Genomic DNA, 13,874 nt, shown 5'->3' with positions numbered 1-13,874 from the left:
GCTGTTTGCTAAATTTGGTAGATGACAGTAGCTGTTTATAAAATAAACTGTACATTTATAAATATGTTGACACAATTCAGTATTGATGTGATTCCACTGATATATCGATGCGATATATCATGTTGATATATCGAACAATATATATCCATTGTTTTATAATTGTTTTACGTTACACCAATGAATTGGTCTTTTTGCATTATCTTGCACATTGTCTAGCATTTATTTCATGTGTTATTGTAGTTGATATATTTCATCACTATATTTCACATGCTTTGCAGTTATGTAAGCTTACCTGTCCACTAAGAAGAATGCCAATTCAGGGTCGATTTTGATCCCCAAAACCAAACGAAGGTCCTTCCAGATATAAAATTCCCTGCTGATGTTCACTCTAGTTTTCGCTCAACCACAATCACGTTCCCGCTTAGACAGACTGGATTCAGTAGATTAATGTTTATTTTTTTTAATTTTTTGTTATTTTTTTTTGACATACTCTGAGTTTATGTATGAGTCTGTGTTGTGCTGGGAGCTAGCCATTTACTGGATTCCATCTCTAAGATAACATTACCTTGTGTTGCAGTTTGTTGTCGCTGTTGAAATTGTGGAAGAGAAGCACTGAGGCAAGGCTCTCGGGAGCGTGCATAAACATCACGACCTTTGGATTTTCCCGGCAAAAGCGACCCGCTCCCTTCACAAGAAAATCAGTCTACAGGCTTTAATAAGCAAACTAGGAAGTTTAAGGGCTAATTTTTAAGTTGTGTTACAAGCCTTTCACACATTGGCAAAAAAATAAAAGAAAAGAAAAAGGTGAATATTACATGAAGATTGTTACATATTGCACCTTTAACATGTGTACTGTTTAGGCTTTAAAGTTGTTTAACTTGTTGCAGTCAATTTAGGGTTTAGGGTTTACAGCGTTAAGTCTTTATGGCAATCAAGTTGTAAAATTGTAAAACTTTAAAACTGTGAGTATTTTAATGTTTACGGATTGGCCCCATTCATTCCACTGTAAGTGCCTCACTGTAACCCAGATCTTTGCTTCTTTTAAAGGAGGGACAATTAGAATATCATTTGTGTGGTGATCAATATTATGTCCCTAAATGCTGTCAATTGAGTTTAATTTACATTAAACCCGGAATAATGTTTTAATTAAAGAAGCTTATTGTTATGTTACAGACACATTTCAGGTTTCTCTAACAAATCATGCACTGAGGAATTTGCCCTTATTCATGAACATGAATAACTCTGCTGAAAACCACAGCACTGGTGCTGAGGATTATTCTCCTTCTAAACAATGAGTGTCATTACACTACTGGACTTCAAGTTAAGCCAAGTCTCAAACATCACTAACTTACTATTATAGCAATGTTCTTACCTTGACTGTAGGCCAGACGCTCCATACTTTCGCTGTGGGTGATGCCCCATCGGTGAAGGCTCTGGGGGGAATACATGACTGCAGTTCACCACAACCTCTTTCAGGAGTAATATGAACTTTGTGTTTCTCGTGAGACCTTTCTTCCTGCTCCACTGTGCACAAACAGAAAACTAACATACTTTATTACCATCTCATGGTTAATATTTGAGTATCACTTAATTATTTTAAAGAAAACTAATAACCTATTGTCCTTTTTTCATGGCAGACTGAATTTTCCTGAAATACAAAAACAAACAAAAAACATGATGTTTTAAACTGACCTACATCCAGCTCTTAGTTTGACTTAATGTCATGTTCTGCTGTTTTCTGCTGATCTGCACTCAGGATCTGGCTATCATATGACTCTAATTTCCTGCATCACTGTCCCTCCTGTTGGACTATCTATCACAATAATCACAACAGTCATCAATTCAAAGAGTTTATGCCTTGTCATGTGGGTTAGGCATTGAGAGTCTGCTCTAAAATCTAAATGAATCTCTTAGTGATGCTGAGCAAAATAGTACACTTACCCCTGCTAAGCCCACACCCTGTGCCGTTGTTCTGCTGGTACTATTGGGCTGGGTGAGCTGACAAATGCTGATTAGTTGAGTGTGAACCATTTGCTGCATTAGTGGCTGGTGGAGAGGATATGTCTTGTGCTGGAACAGCAGAGTGCATTCGGTGCGGGGCAGCAGAGGCGGTCAAACAAAAGAGGTGGGACATGTGAAAAGACAGATCTTCCAATAAATGTGGAGCTACAGGCTACTCAGGAAGTGGGATTCTAAAAGATACTGCACTGACAGGATATGAATGGATTGACAGGCTAAGAGGTTGAAAAGTGCTGAACACATGAACATTTGTGTGACAGGCATAGCACTGAGGATTATGCATTATCCATATAGAAAATTGCAACAATATGTTATTTTGTCTGATGTTGTGTATGTGTAATGTATAATGCATTTACATTACATAGGAAATCATATAAATAAAAACAGACCTAAATGATCTAAAAACTCTTATACACACTGATATGATTCCAGTTCACCGTGGATGCCAAATTCAAACTTATTTGCATTCAGACATGTAATTTTTAATCAAAGATGGTACTGTCTTTATTGATTTCTGTTAAACGAATAGTTCATCCAAAACATTAAAACAAAACTTCTCATAATTTACTCACACTCATGCAATCCCAGATGAGTATGACCTTTTTTCTTCTGCAGAACACAAATGAAGATTTTTAGAATAATATCTCAGCTCTGTTAGTCCTCATAATGCAAGTGAATGGTGGTCAAAATGTGAAGGTCTAAAAAGCTCAAAAAGGCAGCACAATAAGACTCCAGTGGATAAATCTATGTCTTCTGAAGCAATCAAAGAGTGAGAACATTCTAAAATAGAACTCCTTTTTCAATATACAAATCTTAACATCAGCAGTCTCCTTGGCGATCATGATTTCAAGCTTGATTATACTTCCTAGCACCATCTAGCATTCTGTGCATACGTCAAGCACTAGGAAGTATAATCAATCTTGAAATCCTAATTGTGCCTAAATACAGCAATGGCAAGATGTACAGTGAAAAATCAGTTACATTTGGGTCTTGTTCTCACTCAAAACATATTAGATCACTTCAGAATACTTGGATTGCACCACTGGATTAGTATGGATAACTTTTCTGCTGTTTTTATGTGCTTTTTGGAGCTTCAAAGATTTGTTTGCCATTCACTTGCATTGTATGGACTTACAGAGCTGAGATATTTTTCTAAAAATCTTTGTTTGTGTTCTGTAGAAGAAAGCAAGTCATACACATCAGGAATGGCATGAAGGTGAGTAAATTATGTTTGAATTTTTTTAAATATCCCTTTAAGTGACTCGTGAATTTTAATACTTAAATCTCTCCCCCTCATTCATTATCCAGAAGATGGCAGTGTCCTCTCGAAAGAGTAGAACTAAGTTAGCATTGCTCTTGAGAACCTTTATCTAAGACATTTGTTTTTCTAAACTTGATATCTTGCAATATTATTTTCTTAAAAAGGTGGAGTGGCCTTTCCTTAAAACCACAATTTAACTGAGAGTGTCTCTAAAACATATCTTAAATTTAGGTGTTTATATCTTGAAGCAAAAAAACACACAAGAAGCATGTCAAATTATTGTCAGTTTCATTAAAGACTAGATAGCACAAACATGCTGGACACCACAACACATCTAATAATTATTCATGATCTCTCGCTATCTCCTGAAGAGAAAACACCCAATGCCTCTCAATATGCACAATCATCATTAATTAATCTCTATCACATGTCATTAAAATATTATCACCAGTTTTATATAAATGCTTCCTTCCTGCTGGTTTGAGTCAGGCTTGATTGAAATCTGCAGGGGTGGATTTAACAACCGTGATCTTCCAGCATGAAGCTAGTAAAGAAAAGAGCTTACTGGCACCAAGAGAGTCAATTGTCAGTAAAGATGCTATGCATTAAACTCTGATATGCTGTGTATCAAACTTGTATAACATAGGAGTTGTGATAGCACTTGTTGGGCCCTGTGGGTTTTTTTATGCAAAAAATTCTTCAGCCTAATAGGATAAATGCATAAACTGAGCTTCAGTAGACATACTGTGTGGTGGTACACCTGTAATTATTATCATTGTCTAACAGATAAGAGCAACCCAAAAGAGTAGCCAATGTTCATTCCAAGGCACTCATTCACTTTAGTTTACAGTAGTTAACAGAGAGTAGTAATAAATATAATTTAATAATTATATCACAACAAAGGCTAATGATAAACCCATCATTCTTGCATTAATGTTTGACAAACTGGCTTTTTATTAATTCTGGCTTTGCTACTTTATATTTGTATTATTATGGGTCACCATTTAATAAATTAAATCCTTGTTTGAGAAATGTGGCGAATGAATGTTTTAAGATTGCTATGATTGAAGGCACTACGATTTAAAAGAATCGTTCACCCAAAAATGTATATTCTCTCATAATGTTATGTATGACCTTGTCTTGTTTTACCGTTGCCCCTTTGTTTTCCATTTTTGTCCCTTTTGTTATTCCATAGTTTTGACTGTTGTCCCTTTTGTAGCTACACAGTCTTGTTAGCGTTCGTGTTTTCTGTCATTGTTTTCACCTGTCCTCATTAGTTTGCCATTTGCTTCTGTTATCATCTTGTTATCTTGTTTTGAGTTCTGTTTGTTCATTGGCTCCTTTGTCCCTTGTTCATTTATTTATACCCCGGTTTTTGGTTCAGTCCTTGTCTATTGTTGAATGTTTGTGAATGTAGTTAGCCTGGTCTGTGGTCCCTGCCCGAGTTCTCTGTTCTTGTTTATTTCCCCATTGAGGGCTTTTCTTTGTATTTTGTTAGTAATAAAGTAAGCTGCATTTGGATCCTCAACCTTCGTCTGCCTTCATTGCCTTACATTCGTGACACATAATTTACTTACACTCATGCCATCACAGATGTGTATGACTTTCTTTCAAGTCGACATTTTTATTTGTATAGCGCTTAGTTTAAAAGCAGCTTTGCCAACAATTATGTTGTAACAGAAAATTATTCTGTAATGTCTTAAAGTCCATATTTTGCATTTTGATAAAAAAAAAGTGATTGTAGAGTAAATCCTATATTATTTTATATATTATAGCCCCCAGTGAGCAAGATGAAGGCAACTGTAGCAAGGAACACAAAACTCCATAAAATGTAGTTAATGGAGAAAAATAACCTTTTAAAAACCACTGGGGGAAACCACTCACTGCAGGGGCCAGTTCCCCTCTGGTTTAAAAGCATGAATGTAATGCCAGTATTAGTTATCCATGTGTAATTTAAGTAATGGTTTGAATTAGTAAAATGAGAATATGTTGGTGGCCAATGTTTAAACTAAAGAATTTAGCATGAACTATAAGATTAGTGACAAAGTCTTTGAAGTCCATTCTGAATTAACTGTGGAAATACATGTATATGCAGTGTCCTTTGTTATTTGGCTGATGAAGCTTTGGTTGGCAGTTAATTTATTGTCTATGCATTCAATTTTTCTTCCGCAGAACACAGAGTTTTATCAATCTCCGCATTCACTTTCACATTTTTTTTCACATTTTGAAAGTGAAAGTGGAGATTTATGGCAAAAAAGCAAAAAGGACATACAGATTGATCTGTTTTTATCCACACATCATATCACTTCCAAAGAAATGGATTTAATCACTGGAGTCTTATGGATTAATTTTATTTTTTTTTTATCAATTGAATTGGCTAAGTGACCAAAGATTGCACCATCTTCAAACTGTGCATAATTAAATAATTATTCAATATAATGCATTCGCTTCTCTATTAGTTATGTCCAACAGTTTTATGTGTTGTGATCTGAACAGTAAGGTTGGATCGCAACACATTCATGGGCTGTTTCAAGCATTAAAGTGCCTCAAAATTTACATGTAATTACATCCTTTAGCTTTCCATCCAGGTGTTATTTTATGTAAATACAAATCTTCATTATGTATAACTAGTCCTCATAGCCATTATGAGGGGTGAGGGGAGGTGACCAGGGTTTGCTTAGAAATTCATTATCGCAAAACCCTGCAGTGTTTGTGCTTTCTCGTACAATTTTAAGAACCGTCAAACTGTATATTTCTACTGTTGAACAGAAACTGCCCAATGGTCTTTTTCATTGATTTAGCTGCATCCTTTATGGCACTCGAAATTGGTTCATATCTCAAAAGATGCCACTGGCAGGGATTGTGAATCATTGTCGGCTCTATGATTAGGAAATCACATTTGATTGAGTTTGAAGGACATTAAACCAGTGAACAACATTCGATTAACTGCTAGCCCTTTGCTTCTCTCTTCAGTTGACTCTTGCCAATGGATTTTGGTCAGTTATAAATAGCATTGATCTTTCACAAAAAGAATCATCAGTATGATGAGTGCATATTATGTCCCCTTGGGAAGACTTCTTATTTGCCATAAAGAGACACTCCACCATTACAGTGAAAACCATTCGGCTCCTGCAGTGAAATGGTGAAAGTTTGAAGATGCTAATGGATTTGTTGTTTAATATTCATAGCTGTTGTGTACACACAACATGATGACAGGCTGGTGTTCCCATTTAGATTGTGTTCTCAACAAACCTTTCAATCATGTTCAGTGAAGTGTCTGCGAATGTATTTTTCTGGAAAGGTCAGTGAGAGCTTTATTTGAACTTAAGGTAGGTGATAGAGATTTTTATTGTGCTCACAGTGCTCATATGGGAATAGTTTTTATCTTAGACATTACGACGAGGTGACAATAGCCCGGAATTTATATCTCTAAAGGATTTGTGTGCGTGCAGATCCTTACATTAAGTAATATGTGAAATTGTCTGAGAGAATTATATGTGTTGCCATAGGAAATGATAAATGAGTTGGAGGAAGCCCCTGTTAGATCAGCGAGGGGTGAAGACTGCAGGACCTTCAGTCCTCACCTACTTCATTATTAACTGAGCCCAAGGAGGTAATTATGACTTCATCTATTTAAAGAACATGCTCAAATGAGGAAGACTTCAACTTATTAAATAAATAAAGACCTCCTGCTGTAATTTATGGGCTGGCATGGTAATGCTTGCCTTTTGTATCTTTAGACACAACACCTTTAATTCAAATGTTTCTGATCTTAAATATCTCAAAAATATCTTTATTTTGGACACCATATTTTGTGCATGCAGGATTGAAATAGGAAATAGATGGAAAAGCAGACTTTACTCTTTAATAAGAGGTGCTGGCAAAGCAGCACTATGAATATCACACGGCTCTCTGAAATACTTGATTCTTATTGGTCAGTTGCAACATTCTGTGGCCAAATATTGTTGTACAAACATGTACAGTATAATTGACCATTGTCTCTGTCTGCTGGCAACTATTCTCAGCCCTGGAAGCAATTTGATCACGCTAAAATCAAGTAAAACAGAGATTTGATCAAATTCATATGACACTAAATATTACATCTTATGGCTGTACTTTTGAAAAGTTTTTTATTTTTGTTTGAATGTTTATGGACTGGCCCCATTCACTTCCATTGTAAATGCTTTACTGTTACAGTAATTTTTGCTTCTTTTATTTATTTTAAATAAACAAGAGAAGTGTCAAAAATATTTTCTGCATCATAAACATGATGCCACAAATGCTGCTGACTGAGCTTAATTTATTGAACCCAGAATATTCATTTAACCAATATTAATAAGTGCTGTAAAATTATTGTTCATTGTTACTATGTAAACTATTTAATCAATGAATACAGTAAATAAATAGGAGCACCAATGTTCCAAACAACAGCAGAGGAGGTCCTTTTCTCTTACTCCCTCCCTGTATGATTTAAAAAAAAATATTCATGCAAATAGGTTTTGTTTAAACCTTCAAATTTCAACATATATTATAAAACGTGCTACGGGCAAGAAAAACAGTCAAAACATTGGGATAAAGCAACTGATTTCTATTCTTGCTGAAATGTAACTGAAAGATAATTTGGACAAAAAATATTTGTAATATATTTTGATTTGAAAACACACATAAATTAGTCAAAATATAATAATTTTGGAATATTTTAAAATACATCCTAATAATAAAATAAAATAAAATAAGTAATAATGTTAATCACAATTCCAATAATGTCTGGAGCCGGGTTACCTATAAAAGCCAATACCGTCACAAGATTTCAACCTTAGCACTCAGAAACAAACAGTTAATGTTTGTGAATGGGTTGCTTTTTGACACCCTGGAGCAAATGCACAACACCTCTCTGCTTGTTGGGCAAACAGCTGCTTGATGAGAATTTGTAGTGGAAGTACCATCAAACTCAGGGGGGTTGATTCATATTTCCTCCTTCCTGGAGAAGCAGCTAAATATATGGTAGTATACAGTGGGGGAGAGGATAAAGTTCATAAACAAACTGAGATCCATATTGAAAAGGGGTACCTTGAAGTTGGTCTTGTGTCAGATGACCAAGCAATCATAAGAAGGTATACTCTTAAAAATAAAGGTGCCACAAAGAACCAAAAATTGTTTACGTTAAATTCATAAACCATGTTTATGAGTACTGAAATACCCCATTGTGCCTAAATGTTTGAAATAAATCCTTTTAAGACCAGAAAGGATTTTCATTTGCACATTTGTCAAATAATTTGTCATATCTTTCTTTCAATCCTAAACCTTAAGTTTGTAGAGGAGGAAGCATATACAGCTTTAGTGGTATTCAATTCTGATCCAGCCGAGTTGTAAAGGCACTGTAAAAAAAGATGATGCAACCGGCACAAATAAGATGGAGAACCAGACCATTGCACATTTACTTATTGTTATACCTCCCCATGTATGATTGAAATATTCAGAGTGAGGCAGCCCCCATGCAAAGCCAAACCAGCATGACAGAGAGCAAATAAGAAAATCCACTAAAGAGGCAGCACACATAGCTCTGTAAACATATTTTATTTATTTTACCCTTTTTTTTATCAGTGAGGTCATACTAACACACACAAATTATCAAAAAGGTCATCAGAAAAAAAAGTATATTAAGGTATCTGCACTTTAAGACATTTTATAACATAAATACTCAATTCAACCGGTTTGTTTACAGTTATCTTTAATTGCACAATGCAAAATTTAGTGCACTTTGCATAAAAACTCATTTAGGTAATATGCCCACATTTTCAGTTGCAATTATAAAATAAACATGCACTCTGATGAGTCTGCTGTCATTTAAAGACAAAAGGATAACATCAATTGCATTTAGCATGAACACAGGTCAGAGGCTTAGAGTACTACTTTACTGGTTGACCTGGATTATGTTTATACAAAAAAAAAAAAAAAAAAAAAGAAATGAACAAGAACGAAAAATATACAGTACACAATAAAGGAAAATACAATATAAAATCCATCACCATTTTGCAACAATAGAAAATAAGTGATTATTAAGCCACTAATATATTGAGATAAACTGTTGAACATGGTTAACATCTTGTTAAACTAGATGTTAAAACTGGATAAATCCTAAATATTACATATCATAAGATGATCAAAATGTAAAGAAAGATAATGCAGCCCATGGTGAGCAGCATTCGTGAAAATGAAAAGAACAATCACCGTTTCAACATATAGTTGTCAACATTTTGAGGTAATAACAATCTTCTGACATAATTAATAGAAGAAAAAAGAAATACAAATAGGCAAACAGGAAACTAGCATATTTTACAGTAAATATTGAGAAAACTACTAAGGGACTGGATTTTCAAAGCTTTTCAGTGTATTGTACAAGTGTTTTATGGTAAGGATTTATTCAATCATTACTCATTTTAGAAAAATGTATTACAAATAAAAAAGGCAGCCCTCTTATAGTGATCAATGTGGCTGCAGTTCCCAAGGCCTTTCAGGTTCACTCAAACTAAGTGCAAAGTTTGAGTTGTAAAAAGGAAAGCTTGCACTGTTCACCTGAAAATCACAGAGTGCCAATTTTCAAATCAGTTTCAAAAACGTACTGAGACTGCAATTAGTCAACATGGAGTTATAAAACCTGGTTTCATGAAAATATATGGCATCTTTGGTGTACTCACGGCCTGATATACAGTAGTAGAATGATCTTGAGAGAATGAGATGAGAGGTCAGTCCTAATAGCACTGAATTCATATAAACTTTGTCTACCCATTTCCAGCTTGTTGTAATATTGAATCCTGAGTGTATTGGTCTCAATCAATGGCATGCATTTTCAGCATTTTGGCCACTTGCTTTGGCACTTGTGGTCCTGCGGCCCGATGTCCAGCAGTCCATCCATATAGTGCCCGTACTCCTCGATGGCATCTTCCACACGAGTGATGTACATCCAGGTAAAGTGCATGCAAAAAAAATAAATAAAAATAACATTAAAAAAAAACAAGAGGCTCGGTTACATTTGTTAAATATATAACTAAAGTATCCCCCTGAGTATTCATAAACAATACAATAAAATGTAAATTTTTACTTATGTAAAAACACATTAACACAGACACTGTAATATAAGTGTGACCAAAGCATATGCAATATGACAACTTTCTATTTAATTTCTTACTAAATAAAAAATCTGAACATGACAATGATATTTAATACTGGTAATAGGTCATTTTATATGAAGATAACAAATGGAAAGTTAGTCTTTCCTCTTGCGATTATACCCGCAGATGTAATCAAAATTTTTTCAATAGAGAGACATCCAGAATAAGCACAAGCAAGCCCCATCTTGAAAAAGACACAGATATAAATACAAATTTATAGCAAAACCAATTCAGTTTCTGTATAACATTCCTCCTCTGTTGTAAACAATAAAACGCTTCCTTATGTTGCGTATTTCACGCTTGAGTTCTCACGTGAACTTCCCAATGCGCTTACGTCATGCGAGAGGCAGCGTGTATTCAAACCTCATGACTGAGCTGGGCGGAAGTGAAATTTTATACTTAAAAAAGTTTTAAACATTTATCTTTTTCTTACACACAAAGCGTTTAGCTTCAGAAGACATAAATTAATCAACTGGAGTCATATTGATTACATTATGATGGCTTTAAGTGCTTTTTGGATCTTCAAGATTCACACATTCACTTGCATTGCATGGACCTACAGAGCTGAAATATTCTTCTAAAAATCTTCATTTGTGTTCTGAATAAGTATTCATAAACAAGAGGGTGAGTAAATTATGAAATAATAAAAAACTTTGGGTAAACTTTTGTTAACATTAGTTCCCTATCTGTCACTCACTCGAAGTTGTGTCGATGAATTGACACTAGGGGTCATACTTGGGAGCCCGAGACACCTCTGATCTTTGATAAAAGGATAATGGGAATTGGCGAGTGGTATTTGCATGCCACTCCCCCGAACATATGGGTATAAAGGAGCTGGCTTGCGAACCACTCATTCAGATTTTGTCTTCGGAGCTGAGCGGTCGATGTTCGTTGAGCAGAATACCCACGGCTTCCCATTCACCTCTGCTAGATTCCTGATGGTGCATTACAGCAGCTTTCTACCCCCTCTGCACTGGTGCACTGCAGAGATCGTCTGTGTATGGACAAAACATTACTGGAAATTCTTAATCTACTTCTTTCTCAATAATACCTGTGCTTATCATACATCAAACTCTCCCAACATAATTTCCTGTGAAACAGCATACAGATAAGGAGTGTCTGACCAAATATAAATGCCTTCGAAGCCTTCTGCTACGCCATCCGGCGCGCATCACTATATCCTTTTACTGCAAGCGCTCGCCTCTGCGAAGCTTTTTGATTGAGTAAAAGAGTAAATTTTCAAGGCGTTGTTGCAAATGCCTTCAGCCTGCGCCTCGTGCAGAGGCCCTCTTCCTGACGGGGATCGTCACATCATTTGCACTCGCTGCCTGGGACCTGACCAGGCAGAAGCTGCTCTCACTCGAGGCGGATGCCCCGAATGTGACTCACTGGGCCTCACCGAGCTGCGCGCTCGCTTTGCCGCCTTCGCCGCGAACGAGCCTGCTACCACCGTGCTGCCGTCCCCTCTGTTCGAGCCGCGCAAGAAAAAGCGCTGCTCACGGAGGCCGCCAGAGCACGCGGACTTCAGTGACGTCACGCCGGGCCAGTCCCCGCGTGCTTCACCACTACCCGAGAACTCCCCGCCGCCAGTCCATTTCAACACAGGCGGACCAGCACCCCTCCAACAGAGCGGTGGGTCTCGTCTCGTTCGGCGCATCAGGGGACGACAGTGAAAAGGATGACAGCCTTTCCATTGACGCTGCATCTGACGACTGGCCGGGCTCGGCCTTCGCCAGAGCACGCGGACTTCAGTGACGTCACGCCGGGCCAGTCCCCGCGTGCTTCACCACTACCCGAGAACTCCCCGCCGCCAGTCCATTTCAACGCAAGCGGACCAGCACCCCTCCTACAGAGCGGTGGGTCTCGTCTCGTTCGGCGCGTCAGGGGACGACGGTGAAAAGGATGACAGCCTTTCCATTGACGCTGCATCCGACGACTGGCCGGGCTCGGCCTTCGACCCTGCGCCGTCGACATTAGCGGACACGAGCACGGGCACCAGCATGGACTCAGAGATCGTCCGAATCCTGTCTAAAACGGTAAGAGAGTTCACCGAACGCTTCACTGAAGCTCGGAAGGATTCGCGGGCTATGCGTCACTTCCTGCCCAAGCGCTCCAGCTCGTCACAGAGCCGCCAGAGACCGCTTCAGCAGCAGCAGCGAGCCAGGGCGGCGCCTCCCGTCTCCAAAAACGTGTAAAACATTACCCAGTCCCCTTACAGGCGGCTGGAAATGACTGTAAAGCAGTCAATGGGCCAGTCACAGAACTCGCTCACCTGCAATCAAACGGCATTTTAACGGCAACACACAGAAATCACATTTTCTGCCTGTGTCACTAAGGGGTCACGTGTCCACACTAAAGTGCGCATTACCACATATCAATACTGCCCAAACAGTGCCAAATACTTCCCCAGCTCGAGCTGGACGCCCCATAAATGTAGATTGTGTGCCTATTGTCATGTATGCACCACTACACACAAGCACTGTTCCCACAGTTATACACACTTCCCCAGTAAAAGCGGGAAATACTATAAAGGTTTGAGCGTGCCTGCTGTGATGCATGCACCCCTACACACAAACACTGTATGCATGGCCAAAAACCCCGCCGCGAGCGGGAGGCTTTATGAAAGTGGCGCGCGTGCCTACTACAGTATATGCACCCCCACCCATAAGCACTGCCCATACAGTTCCAGACAGTTCTCTAGCTCATGCCACGAGCATCACAGATGCGACGCGCGAGCCAAGAAACTCCCCGCTAAGAGAGGGAAGCTTTATGAAAGTGGCGCGCGTGCCTATTACGATGTATGCACCCCCACCCGAAAACTCTGTCCATACAGTTTCAAGCATTTCTCCGACTCATGCTGCAAGCATTTCGGAGATAGCGCGCGTGCCTGTACTCTCACACGCACCCCTGCACTCGGCATTCAACACGGCTGCTCAGCGCGCACCTGCGCCTCTGAGAGCTGTAAACTCAGTGTTAGCACAAGGCAATTTGCCGGTGGGGCCCATACGTCACTGCGACACGCCCCCAGCCAGCATTCAGCCCATATCTGTGCGAGCAAAAGCCTGGGAAAAAAATCCCCGACATGCCGAAATGGGTTTTGAACATAATAAAACACGGTTACTCACTTCAATTCACTCGCAGACCACCCCGCTTTTCAGCGGTGGTCGAGACGAAAGTGAGGAAAGATGTGTCACATGTTCTACGCACCGAGGTGCTCAAACTGATAGAGAAGGGCGCTATAGAAACTGTTCCTCCCTCTATGAGCGAGGCGGGTTTTTACAGCCGCTATTTTCTCGTCCCGAAAAAGGACGGTGGCCTCCGCTCCATCCTAGATCTCAGACATCTGAACAAAGCTTTAATGATTCGCTCATTCAGAATGTTAACAACCAAACATATCCTCACGCAAGTTCGCCCCGGGGATT

The 13,874-nt window shown here is 38.6% G+C and overlaps 1 protein-coding gene across 1 annotated transcript in view; it reads right to left on the bottom strand.

The window, feature by feature from the left end:
- LOC127617436 (uncharacterized) overlaps positions 1-13,874 on the bottom strand; it is a 121,883-nt gene that overhangs the window by 34,045 nt on the left and 73,964 nt on the right. The window lies entirely within an intron of this gene.

Source organism: Xyrauchen texanus, chromosome 24, assembly GCF_025860055.1.
Source record: "Xyrauchen texanus isolate HMW12.3.18 chromosome 24, RBS_HiC_50CHRs, whole genome shotgun sequence".
Classification (NCBI taxonomy): domain Eukaryota; kingdom Metazoa; phylum Chordata; class Actinopteri; order Cypriniformes; family Catostomidae; genus Xyrauchen; species Xyrauchen texanus.
This window is presented reverse-complemented; position numbering and strand designations above follow the sequence as displayed.